Genomic DNA, 13950 nt, shown 5'->3' on the forward strand with positions numbered 1-13950 from the left:
GACCAACATCCTTGACCTGGTCATTATTAACATGGGCAACAGTTGCTCTACTCCAGTAGTCAACTCCTCCCTGGTTAGATCTAATCACAAACTAATCACCTTGGAAATCCATAACCCCCCCCGCAAATGTAACCACCATGAAAAACTTCTCCAAGTCTAACTTTGGGCTCCTAAAAACAGACATGGCTAACTTCACGGCACCCATGCAAATGGAGAATAGTTGCATGGCCACCGAATCATACACCAATGCATTGTATGAACAGGTACACAAATGAATGGATTTTGCCATACCCAATAGAACCAAGATGCTCTACTCCAAAAAAGGAAGCCAATCTGGTGGTCCCCTGCCATAAACAAACTCTACAACAGAAGGAAGAAACTGATGTGGAATAAGGTGAAGTCCCAATGCTGGAAAAACTCCCTTATCAGCCTCAACAAAAAGTTGAGATCCCTCATCAAATCCTCTAAAGCTAGCTATGAAAACAGAACTGCAGCAGATAGTAAAGACAACCACAAGGCCTTCTATAGTTATGTAACGAATCTCTACAGCAATACTCAGATTTGCTCTGAGCTACTGCACAATGGTATCTCCTATACCGAGCCAACAGATATTGCTACTATACTGGCCAACAGATTCAGTGCCAACTTTACCCATCTCCCCCAAAGGACCATTCACAATACCAGTAGATTGCCAGGCACCCAGCATTACTACTGCACATGTTAAAACAGCACTGTCCAAGGCCAAGAATACAACTTCTATGGGACCTGACAATATCCCCGACTGGGTTCTGCATGAACTACAGAGTGAACTGGCACCACACCTGTGTGCCCTGTTCAATCACAGCCCCACCTTAGGCTTTGTCCCTACTGAATGGCTCACTGCTACAGTTATCCCTCTCCACTAAGGAGGATGACTACAGACCCTGGGAACTATTGCCCCATTAGCCTAATGAGTCTGATATGTAAAGCTATGGAACGCATCATCATGGACCTAATATACAAGGACATAGGGAATCTCCAAACTCTGGATCCCACACAGTATGGTTTTGTGAAGGGTAGATCATGCTTGCTCAACCTGGTCAACTTCTCTGAGTCTGTCACCAGAGCTGTGGATGAGGGCAAGGTGGTTCATACAACCTACCTTGATCTGGCCGAGGTCTTTGATAACATTCCCCGCTCAGGAATCATAGAAAAACTCAATAAGCTAGGCATCAACCCCTATATCACTAGGTGGGTTGCAAACTGGCTCACAGATAGAACCCACAGTGTGAAAGTAGCTGACTCCAAGTCAGATTGCCAACCAGTCATGAGTGGAGTCCCACAGGGTTCGGTCCTGGGTCCTCTCCTGTTTGGTATCTACTTCTCTGAAGTCCAGGCCAACACAAAGGGCCTCTGGCTGACAACGTTTGCAGACAATTGCAAGTTGGGAACTATTATAAACTCCTCAAGTGATGTTGACATCCTGCAGAAAGGCCTCACTGAGACCAACGACTGGTGTCAGAACCATGGCCTTAAACTCAATGCCAAAAAATGTGTCATCCCCTTTGGGAAAAACTCAGTTACCATGAATTACCACATCAATGGTAGTCCACTGAACACAGAAGGCATTATAAGAGATCTGGGAACACAGGTTTATAGCAACCTCTTGTTTGACCACCACATTGCCACTGTGGTCAGAAAGTCCTTCTATGTGGCACATCTCATTACTAAGGGTTTTGCATCTAGGAAGAAAGAGGTCATTGTCTCCCTCTACTCTTCCCTCATTAGACCAATCATTGAGTACAATGCCCCATTTGGCATGTACCTCACTAGACACCTGTAACAAATGGAGAGGTGCAAAAGTACCTCACAAAGATGATCCTAGGCCTTAAACAGTTGTCATATATGGACAGACTCAAAAGACTCCAACTATTCTAAGTCTCATATCACCTACTTAGAGGCAATCTCTGCTTGACTTACAAAGCCATGCCTGACCCAGCTCTGTTAGAAATGCTACATCTAAAGAAATCTCAATCCCTCCACACCACATGCTCCAGAGACCTCAGCCTCATTACCACAATCAACAGAACATGCTGGAGGGACAGGTTCATAACCCAGAAACTGTCCATGCTATGGAATAGACTTCCCATACATGTCAAGCAGAGCACCTCACTGGCCCTCTTCAAGAGAAATCTTGATGTTTGAATGGGAAATAGAAAATTCACCCCGGGGATCACTCCGGTGGCTCTACTCGACAGAGGCACTGGGAACAAATGTCGGGTGGCACAATGCCAGGGTAATCCTATGGGTTAGGCTTGTAAATGCTCCAGGGCCATTAGCCTAGTACACACCTATGAACCTATGAGATATAAGGGAAAGAAATGACAAAAGCTTTCTTGCCTAGACTTTTCCTTCTTGGAGGGATTGTTAGAAGAAAGAAGTGGTACATAGTCACATCTCAGGAGTTGAGAACCTGTCAACCTCTGCAGAGTAGACTGTATGGCCTTTTGTAGGACAAGTGCCCAGCTTAAGTAGCTTATATAGGACTGAGCAGATGGAAGCGTTAGTGTGCTCCTTAACAGGCATCTACACCATTCACTTCACAGCTAAGTAAACATCACTGCCCCACTGCTGAAGTAAGTCAGATGAAAATGACTGCTCCACTGCTGAAGTAAGTCAGATGCATGTGGCAACTATTGTCTTCTTCGACTTGAGTTTGATTGCTTTATTAGAACAGGCACTGACCATAAAAAGGAGTCCATTCTCAATTTGATAGGAAGATTCTGTGAGCAAAAATTTTTGTTGTGGCTTTTGTTATGATATTCACTAGTCTGATAGTGAAGTTTGGTCAAGCAATAATTAAGGCTGAATAAAAACAAATGCCTTCCAGTTGTGCAGTGTTCTATATATTGTTTCCTCTGAAAACTTTTATGAGGCCTGAATTAGCTACAGGTAGGCTTTGTGAATTTTTTAGAATATGGAAGAGGCCTCCCCCATTTGGTATATAATTTTCTTTAGTGTAAAATCTGTATTCTTTTTCATATCATTAAATTGCTGAATGATGAAGGTTTTCTAAATAGTTTTTACTGCTTTTTGCCAATATTATTTAAAAAATGCTTGATGACCTAAGTATCACAGACAAACACTGTCCCCCAGTTCAGGGATCAGTACCATCCCAGTTCAAGGATCAATACCATCCCAGTTCAGGGAATAGTACCATAGATACTTCAAGCTCAGGGTTCTCCAGCAATTTTTCATATGCATGTAGTGAGAGATAATCCACCCTAAAATATCTTTCGAATGGGCATATTCAGGTCAGACATGTAGAGTTGCCAGTCAATTCCCTTCTAACTCTGAATATGGAATTTACTCTTGCTACACAGCATTAAAGGAGTTTACTGAGTGGCAAGGCAACTGGTATAAGTATTGATATTTGCTTAACCAGTATAGCACACACTTATATGCAAAATGGAATGATTTCCAGGGTTAATTTAAGGGTACGTAGTAATGGATTTTGGAAAGGTTAGAATGAATATTAAAAGGCCATTAATAATCATATTTTTCATCAACAACTTATTTAGTCAAATAAAATCATGAGTACAAATTAATTAGTACTGCTGTATGTTCTGGAGCACAGGAAATTTTGGATATAGAGATCTCAACAGCCCATGAGTGAATAATGTTTATGTTTTACAGTACTGTCTACTGAGTTCTGAAAGCATTGGTAGGGTAACCATAAGGCTAAAGCACAAAAGATTAGGACTATATATGGCTGAAAGAAGAAAGACATTTTTTTCTGTCCAGAAAATTATGCAAACATTTGAAAAATATGCTAGACACTTTATAGGATCTTTGCCAGCTACAAATGAAGAGGTAGTTAATGGTATTGTGAATAAAATTAAGACACTGTGTTTAGTGGCACATCAGCAGGAATGAATTTTGATTCACTTCAGTTGTGATGGCATAAAAGAGTTCTTCTAATAGCACCTTATAGGCTACCAAGGAAACTGCATAAATACTTCACCTGTATTTAACAATACATTTCCATAATCTGCGGTGGTGCAGAGGTAGCGTTGTTGCCTCACAGCAAGAGGTTCTCCCCATTCGATTCTTGGCTGGAGTGCGGGGAGTGCCTTCTGTGTGGTCTGCATGTCCTCCCCGCAGTTATGTGGGCATTCGAAAGACATGCTTAAATGGGCGTGCCTTCGTTGAAGGTTGGACGTCGAGTTGGCACCTTGGTGTTCATGAAAATCTACTGCCAATCATTAGTGGACCAGAGTTCCGCTGTGGTGACCCCTAACTAGGAAAAGCCGAAAGACAAACAACAACAACTAACACATTACATTTCCAAAGTTCAAATGACGCTGCAGATATACCTTTTTTCTGCAAGAGCGCCTTAATTATAGTGATACCCACACTCTTTAAGGACTCTAAAAGCTGTGATAATTGTCATTCCATTGCTATTTTGAGCACATATTATAAAATTAAGGATTATGTGGTCAATTAAAGTAATATAACTGTCAGGATTAAAACACATGGCCAGAGCATGAAAACTTCTCTCTCCTTGTGCTGGATATTGGAAAAGCATTTGACTGGTTGACTTAGAAACTCAAGCTTATGACTCTTTTGACCTCTGGATTCCCAAGCAAATCTATAACTGCTATGACAGCAGTTTATCAATAGGTGTCTACCTTCAATTTTTGAAAACAGCCATATAATCGCTAAAAGTATCTTTAAAGAAAGCAATGCATGATACAGATACCTGTTTACCCTTTTGTGCTTTTCACTATCATAGAATCTTTAGTAATAATTTTAATAAACAGTAGAAAAAATGCTGACTTCATCATCTAGATACAAGAAATACATTTCTATTAACTGTTATGCAGATTATTGATGACAATTTTTAAAAATACAGGATATACTGCAAAAATGATGTTAGTGATCATGATTTAAAATAAGTCTATTAAAGGCAGAGTCATTATGGATATACTTTATTTTGCTTTAGATGGTAGATAAAAACATTAGATAAATAGACAAGTAGATCTCCTGTCATCTACACTGAATTAATCAAACATAAACTGAAGAAATTGACAAGGTACTTAGTGAACATACTTTTAATAAAATATGCAAAAGATCACAAAAACCACAGATGATGTGTATTAAAATAAGTTTCCATCCCAAAAATGTTATGCATTTAATTACTGCCATGATATTTCTTAGTAATAATGCTGTATGTAAACAGAATAAACAATTTATTAATTTCTTTTCATATAACCAAGTACAGGCTGAAAACCAGGTCCTTCTGAATAGTATGGCTAAGTGCAAATGCAATGATTAGCTACAATGTCCTAGTTTAGCAAATGCATTGTTTAACCACAAAACATATTTCTCAAACTAAGTATTATTGTGTTATACAATCCTCTTGAAAATAAATGGGCTGCCTTATTTTAACTAAGCAGGGCTGGAGAAAAATCAGTGGGGACCCATTTCCCTTCAACTAATGCAAACTGATTCATGGTAGTAAATGTGCAAGACAAAAACACTACAAGTAGCAACATTTATGAGAATATCGTGAAAATGTAGGAAATTCTGTGCCAAACATGCCTTTATGCAAAATGTATTTATTATTTATCTTCAGAACATTCAACTAAACTATATATTTTTTCCTCTGAAGTTTTAAAAAGGTTAGACCCAAAGTAGTTTGAAGTTTGGCCAAAGTGTTTAGGCAGGAGTAATTATTGCAATTTAAAATCATCTGCCAGAGGTGGTAAGCCAAGACACACTTGAATTGTTCAAAACTAAATTAAAATAACACAGATTCAATAATTGCTAATGCTCTTGCTTTTGAAATAAAGGTTAGCCTTTACATAATTGAACCTTAGCTGATAACTTATTGAAGATTTTCAGTCCTCAATTGTATACATCTCAGTTGGGCCTGTATTAGTTCACCAAAAGATATTTCCAGTGAACACCTTACCATCGACACCTAACCACTGGAAATGTTTCCAGGGCAATGAAACAATGGCCCCACAGCACAACAAAACACACAACACACTAAATCAAACCCATGCAAGTGAGGGAATGCAGCCCCCATACCCCCCAACTACATATACCGACTCCGAGATCGCACTACAGTGGGGAATAGGGTAAGGCTGTGTAGTTAGCCAACTACTTCATTGATCTGGGAAAATTCAAAGAATTGCAGAAGTGATTTTAAATGCTTAAGTGTTGATGAACATGTATTCGCTTGAAATATCTTTCGGTGAACTAATATAGACTCATCTCAGTTATATATACTGGAAATAAACCCATATATAAGTCGATAGATTGAATATATATATATATATATATATATATATATATATATATATATATATATATTGTATTTTCACCATCTTTCCTATTTCCTCTGCTGTAAAGCTTTCAATAATATTTTCAGTTTCTTAACAAATGTATTTTCAGTATTTTATTGCAATCCTCTAGTCTATTTACACGTTTGTCACTGTAATACACTATGATGCCAGGGTCATGGCTGAAAACATCCCTCACCAAGTGCATCTACCAAGTTGTCAAACTGAATAAATAAATAAATACAGCATCTGAATGCTTATTTTATAGGAAGGTGCACAATATTTCCATATGCAATGGAAAAATAAAAATATGGATATGCAGATATGTACCATTTAAAACAGGTTTCTTCAGATTGTGAGATAATTTATAAAGATCATTCACAAAAAGCCAGATCAGAGATAATCATATCGTATAAGTCACTGATGTAGAACTATATCACTTTACCTGCAGGGCTTTAGGAAACCTAGAAAACATTTGTGAAGGTAGTGTGTGCCCTATAGACTGGATTATTTCATTGACAACCCCCACCACAATCCATGATCTTTGCACATTTTTGATTTATTGCAATATTTACTCAGCATTTCTTAAATAACAGTAATGAGAGCTGAGAAGCATCTAAAGCCTACATTTGTAAGTAAATTCTTCAAGTAAGGTATGGACAGGTTCCTAAACTTGAAGTAGTGCTGTATTTGCAAACACCCTTTCAATGAATTATTCTTACTTCTGGGAGGAAATGTATTACAAAGCAATAAAGCCAAAATGGACACAGACCCACACCAGATAGTTTCTGACAAAAAAGCTTACTTAAATGAAATCCTCAGTTACTGAAGATAACAAGGAATAATAAAATCAGCAAAGCTGTATCCAGGACTGGTCATGTCAGGCTAGAAATGAATTAATTCCATAAGAAGCAAAAGGAAAAGGTAAGGTTTAAGAGTGGAGTATATGTTGGAAAGAAAACATGTATGTTGGAAGAGGCCCAGATACTGACAAAGATAAACAGAGACTTGATGCTTGTTAATGTGGCCACTGGCATGGAGATACTTTTGCAAATGCCAGAAATTCATCAGGTAAATGCATCGAATATTAATTGGAATCTGAGACATCTAAGAAGCTGATTTAATGGCATTAAATCAAATGAGCAGAACTGCAACATGAAAAGGACAATATAGACAACTTAGAAAAATAATGTCCTGGTGGATCACAGAGTTGTAGTTTATAATTTGGACACATTAGCAGAAATGGTACGTAGCGATATGTAAACAACATGGTCTGAAATATGCTAAAGGAATAGATGAAAAGGAGATAAAAATACCTGGTAAGCTTTGCCTTTCTATAGATGAGATCTACAGGATAAACAGATGATGGAGGCCTGCAGTGGCACAAACACGTACTGATTTTTTTTTACTCTGCTTTATAATGCTTTATAATGAATGCACATATTTTGTGTGATAGCAGATAAAATAATGCAGCCGCTCAGTAACATTTTCAGGCTATACATTCTGCAGATTGCAATGATCTTTATTTGAGGTGAGTAGCAAAACCGTATGCTATATATTCTGCCCTTTCCAAAAATTGTTATTTGTAGAGAGCAGCCTTTACATCGGTGCTATCCATATTGCACAGAAAGGGCCCTATAAGCAATGGAATATTGTATACTTCTTGCAGTCATGTGACATGCAATAAGCACTATGGCTTCGAGTCCAACAGCTGCGCATCTCCCATAGCTAAGATATGGAGAGTTAACTGGCCATGAAAAAGGAAAACAGATGCAAGACAACAGAGTAATACTGTTGAGTTAGAGAAGAGAGTCATTCTCTTACCTTAATGGGTAAGACCCTTTCTTTGCAGTTATAAGAGAAAGAAGGATTCAGAAAATATATCTGATGATAGGAATAAGAGTGACTGGTCAAGGATAGCACTAATGTGACTGAGGAATGAAACTGTTATAAGACAATATCATTGGCTGATGATAGAGTCAAGAAGGAGGAAATAATTAGTCAAAACTCTCAGTTTCTCAGGTTGTCTGACAAGCTTAAATTCAAGGAGTGAGAATTAAGAAAGTGAAAGACAAGCCACAGTCATGAAAGATGTTATCTAGCTAGAATATTTTGCCTCACTACACATTAAGGAATTCTGAATCCCATGGGATAACATTAAGTCACAGAGGAAAAAGCAGGGATGGCTATTAGGATAGACAGAGGAGAAGAGAGCAAACTGGCTACTCTAATGAAGGATAAGGCACAGAGACAAAAAGGTAAGACTCTATAAATCTAGCTAATGTACTGGTAGATACTCTAGTATGGATCTGCAACAGGCTACTCACCACTGTAAAACAATTTGAACATTAGATATGGAAATTGTGAGCAAGAAAAATGTAAGGAATTACAGTCTTCTTGGCCTTCAGTTGTGACAAGGCAATTCATACAGAAAATGCGGATTGTTTCCTCCAATCATTGTGTCTGATGCTTGATTTCTGGTGGAGTAAATAGAAGACCTAAGGTGGCAGTTATACAGGGAAAAATCTAGAAGGTTGTAAGGACAGGAAGGGGCTTTCTGGAGAGGATTATGAAGAATGTGTGCTACTTGCTTTTCACTTAAGAAGGGATTTGTATTAATGTTTTTTTTGATAAGTTTAAGAAGGAAATGGTTACAATTGCTTGCATACAGTGAGGATCAAATATCTTATAAGATGTATTTATGTATAATTATTATTATTATATATATATACATAGAAAGAGAGAGCGCTAAATGTATGTGTGAATATATAAATTTTTATATATATATATATATATATATATATATATATACATATATATATATACACATATACATGTTTATTACCATAATCTTGAAAATCATAATCTCAAGACTATAACATCAATAGATGAAAACAGTGCAGACCATTATAATGAGCTCCTGGACTTAACCCTACAGGATTCTGTTAGTACTTCTTACTAGGCTCACACTTGTGGGGGGGATTCACTATTCAAGATTTTTAGACATTGTGGTCATAAGCATTTTGCTTTTCTGATATTATGGACTCAGAATTATGATTTCCAAGATTGTGGTTTTCAAGACTGTAATAGTGAACCATACATCTCTCGCTGTATGTATGTATATATATATATATATATATATATATATATATATATATAGAGAGAGAGAGAGAGAAAGTGAGAGAGAGGCTGGTTGTTGAAGTGCTGTCACTTGAAATGCTGAGTGCCGACATGATGAAAAAACCCCAAAACACAGGTGAAGGGCAAATCTCAAAGATCTGTCTTCTCCTTAACACCTTAACACTTCGTTTTGCAGGAGGGCAAGCCCTCATGCACCCCCCATGAATTTATCTGTTATGACTATGGGATTGCCATACCTCGGAGCAAAAAGAATATTCAGAGAAATTGCATCTTGGAATTAGTAGATATAAATCCAATCTTTTGGCCATGCAGTCTCCATATATCAGGACTCATACTAGTATGTCCCTTCATTTAAAACAATTACTATATATACATATCTATAGGGAGAGAGAGGGAGATGATGGTTTGCAACAGCCAGTCACTTAGTGTCAGCTGAAGCGTTTGCATGGCCTACTTGCTCTAAATATTGCTCATCTCTGTCTGCATTTTTCCCCTCCCACTCACCCAGTTCTCATTGTGTTCTTAAATTTAGTGGCTTTTGAGTTGCCCACCCCTACTATAAGGCTCATTTTGGACATTCCTCTCAGTCCCATCATATCAGCTCATTCTACTGCGTATAGACACATCATTTGGGAAGGCCTACCCCCTTAGTTTCTTAACCTTGCATTATCTTGTTTCCTCCCTTCCCACTTAACCTAAAAAAAAAAAAAAAAAAAAATAAAAAGTTGCACTTTATTCATCTGCTTTTACTGTATTTGAGCTTCTTCCTTCTTAATTTCTTTATTTTGATTTTGCTGCTTGTTCTTAAAAGTATTCAATTGCATTTATTCTGCTGCATTTATTACTGCTTGTTAGTAGCCGGATTAAATTGTAACTGTAATTCTAAGCCTTCTGGTTTAAGCACTTGGGCTTCATGCCAGTTGTTTTACATGAGGGAGGTTTGTAGTCTACACTCTTGTGGCAGGAGAGGTATCTTTAATCCTTCTAAGTCAGTTATTGCTTGTTGAAGGCATAGTGTGTCTGTTATTCTAAGTGTCTTAGCTCTGGTTTAAGCACTTGGGCTTCAGGCCAGTTATTTTACATTAAGAAGTTTTATGGTCTACACTCTTGTGAGAGGAGAGGGCAGATTCTGACATTTTGAGCTGGGAATTGCTGGTTGAAGGATTATTGTGCCTGCTTACTCGAACTGTTTCTGAAATTGGTCCGCCTTCTTTGCTGTAGCATAGACTAGATTCAGATCTGCTGAATCCGGCTCTGTTTGTATAACTTGAGCACTAATCCAGGTCATCTTTTTTTGGACAGGTTTCCCTGCACCCTGGTGGCAGGGGTGTTCAATTAGAACTTGTCTGATTGAAGGTTGCTGCAACAGGGCTCAATTTTATGATTTTTTATTGGTTAATTTGTTTAAATCAGTTTGCTCTTGTTTGCAGCTGTTATATTTAAGTGTGTATCTGTTCTCCTGTGTTAAATTGACCTACACAGAGTTTAAATATTTTTAGGGCAGTCTGTTTACAGGTTTTGCTGTATCCAGATCTATTTGTGTGATTCCTGTGTTTCCTGCTACACCATCTTATGATGACTGGGCCCTGCCTGCACTTAGTGGGAGTAAGTGAACTGGTTGGAACTGGTCTGGCATAGGGTGTAGAGCTAAGAGCTCAGCGACAAGGTTTGATTGGTTAATTTCATTGTTTCTATTTTACTTTCACTTTTGTGGTATTTAAATGCTGTGTTTGTGTGGGTTTGTGCTTGTTTGAACATCGTGCACCACCGCTGTGCTGTTTAACTCTTTGCGAGGTATCTCAGCTGCATTTTTCCCTTACCTGCATTCCTGTGTAAATGAGGCCCTCACTTGCAGCTACTGCAATGATTTAATCCAGCACTACTCACACCTATAGGTACACTCCTCAGATAGTACCCACTCTAATATCCCTGACCTCTCTTTCACAGATTCTGATAACCATGGACAGACAATTTCCTATGGGTTCTCCTGCTAGTCTGGTTGATATGGGCATCCTGAGAGAGTGTAAAAACTGCCTTCTGTTCACAGACAACCCTCTACTACTACCACCTTGGAACACAATATATGAGAGATGCAATAACATTAAGAACCTAGAATCCTTGCTGCCTCCATCACAGGCCAGTACGTCTGACACTGAAAAGGTTGTCTGTGCAAACATTACGAACACCAGACCTCTAACACTACCCACACCTGTACAACACACTCCCATATATGCAAAGTTCTTAATAAAAACATACCTAAACAAAAGAGACCACCGGAGCAAAAACACACATGCACTTCACAACCCACAGCACCAAGCATCATACATAGTGCATATGCTTGTGTTTCACAGCCTCTAAGGCCCAGTTACAAACCCAACATACTAGTCATAGAAGACTCTATCATGAGACACACAGATGCGCCCCTCAACAGGCTAGACAAGGAGAAAGTCACTGCAAGTTGCTTGTCAGGTGCTAAAATCCACCATATCATGCACACACTCATGTCTCTTAACAACAGGTACTGTTATGACTCTGTCATAATCCATGTTGATGTGAATGACTTGAGATTTACCTCTCTGGACTATATGAAGAGAGACATGATTGAGCTCACTGATTATGTGTCCCAGGCAGGTATGTCCCTAGCCTTAAGCAGCTTCCTAACATCACCCAGAATGATACCTCAATACAAACAGAAAATAATTGACTTTAACAATTGGCTTAGTTTCCGGTGTCATTCCAAGAGGATCCAGTACCTGACAGCCTGGGAGGACATGATTGATAGACCACGATGCTTTGGCAGAGATGGCTTTTATCTGTCTCCCCTGGGCTTCAGGCTTCTGGTAAAGGCTCTTGCCTCCCCCATAGTGCCTTTTTTTAGGCAAAGTCATGAACACAAAATTGCCAACATGAAAAATTCTTCTAAATGAAATTTAAAGGCCATGCTGATAAACGCTAGGAGTCTTAGCATGAAACTGCACTCATTCTATGCAATCTTTGCCCCGGAGGAGGCTGATATTTGTGCAGTCACTGAAACCTGGTTCAAAGCTGTGGTGAGCACCCCAGGCAGGTTATTCATCCTACCATACTTTCAGACCCCAAATGGAGAGCTACAAAGCCAGTGGAGGTGGAGTTTCAATATTTATCAAACACATATAAACCTCCAGGCTGGTCAAATGGTATGACGCACAGGTGACACTCCAAGTGCAGTTAACTGTTTACAAAACACCTATTCAAATCATAGCTAGCTACAGACCCCCAACCATGAATCAAGATGCCCATGCCACTTATCTAGACTTACTTGAATCCATCAAGATTCAACCTTCTAGCCTGATCCTGGGTGACTTTAACTACCCAACCATAAAGTGGAAGACCTATTCTACCTCAAACATGAACACTCAACGATTTCTCGACTTCGTCAATGCCAATGCATTGGATCAGCTGGTCAACACCCCTACGATAGTTGAAATATCCTGGACCTGGTCCTAACCAACATGAGTAGCCACTGTAGCACTGCTACAGTGTCATCCTCCTTGTTAAGATCCAACAATAAAGCGATCACTTTCAAAGTCACCATCTCCCCTGGCCCTCCATTTCTCAGGGTCAAACAAAAAAACTTTTCAAAACCTGACTACAATCCCCTGAGAGCAGGTATAAGCAGCTTCACAGCCACTATCCCTTCAGTTGAAACTAGCACTAATGTCCAAGACTGTACAAAAAACTATATGAGCACCTACATAGCTGTATGGACTCAGCAATACCTGTCAGGACCAAATCATCTTCCTCAAGGAAGAGTAAACCTGTCTGGTGGATGGCAGCAATAAACAAACTCTATAATAAAAGGAAAAAAAATTGCTGTCTAGTACCAAGAAGGTGCAGGTGCCAAGTTGGAAGCAATCTCTCCTTTGTCTGAACAAGCAAATAAGGTCACTGGTGAAATCCTCTAAGGCTACCTTTGAGTCTAAATTGGACACATCCACTAAGGACAATTACAAGGCCATCTTCACATATGTCTGCAGTCTCAGAGGAAACATCCAAATCTGCTCTGATCTGTTGGTCAGTAACAAATGCAGTAAATATAGCCAACCTGCTGGCAGACATGTTCAATGAAAACATCACCCCCCCCATCCCCATCAGTAAACCAGGGCATCCCCAGCACCAGCCCCCCCCCCCCCATCACCAGGGAGCAGGTCTTTAATGCCCTCTGAAAGGCAAAAAATACAGTCTCCATGGGATCCAACAACATCCTTGGCTGTATCCTACATGAACTCAGGCATGAGCTCTCACCTCCATTATGCACTCTATTCAACCAAAGCCTGAGCACCAGCTTCATCCCAGCCAAATGAAGGACAGCCACTGTCATCCCTCTACACAAAGATGGAGCGTCCACTGACGCAGGCTACTATAGGCCCATCATCCTAACTAGCCTGATCTGCAAGGCCATGGAACTCATTACCATGGACCTTATAAGGAAGGACACTGG

Source organism: Protopterus annectens, chromosome 4.part1, assembly GCF_019279795.1.
Source record: "Protopterus annectens isolate FY-2018-M chromosome 4.part1, PAN1.0, whole genome shotgun sequence".
In the NCBI taxonomy this organism is placed as follows: domain Eukaryota; kingdom Metazoa; phylum Chordata; order Ceratodontiformes; family Protopteridae; genus Protopterus; species Protopterus annectens.